This window comes from Trachymyrmex septentrionalis, unplaced genomic scaffold (genome assembly GCF_001594115.1).
Source record: "Trachymyrmex septentrionalis isolate Tsep2-gDNA-1 unplaced genomic scaffold, Tsep1.0 scaffold72, whole genome shotgun sequence".
Taxonomy (NCBI): Eukaryota; Metazoa; Arthropoda; class Insecta; order Hymenoptera; family Formicidae; genus Trachymyrmex; species Trachymyrmex septentrionalis.
The window spans coordinates 1,522,406-1,522,639 of record NW_017305905.1 but is presented as its reverse complement, the minus strand read 5'-3'; the positions used below and the strand labels follow the sequence as shown (position 1 = coordinate 1,522,639).

The 234-nt window shown below is 27.8% G+C and overlaps 1 protein-coding gene across 3 annotated transcripts in view; it reads right to left on the bottom strand.

Annotated features, from left to right (window-relative positions):
* The window catches only part of LOC108753839 (transmembrane and TPR repeat-containing protein CG4341), a 296,558-nt gene that overhangs the window by 122,887 nt on the left and 173,437 nt on the right, over positions 1-234 (bottom strand). The window lies entirely within an intron of this gene.

The window sequence follows — 234 nt, the reverse complement described above, 5'->3', positions numbered from 1 at the left end:
GTCGGTACGATATATTTTTTCAGAAGCTATTTAATTTTTTGACAACTACAATGTTACCAATTTTAGCGTTACCGCTAAAATCAAACGTTTCAATAGTTACTGTAGATTTTAACTAAAATACAAAAATGATAAAAAAAGTTCGATCACAAAGTGTGTAACATAATAAATGACTAACACACTATATATATAGTTTTTTGCCATCTGGATAGTGATTTGATAAACACACATATCACC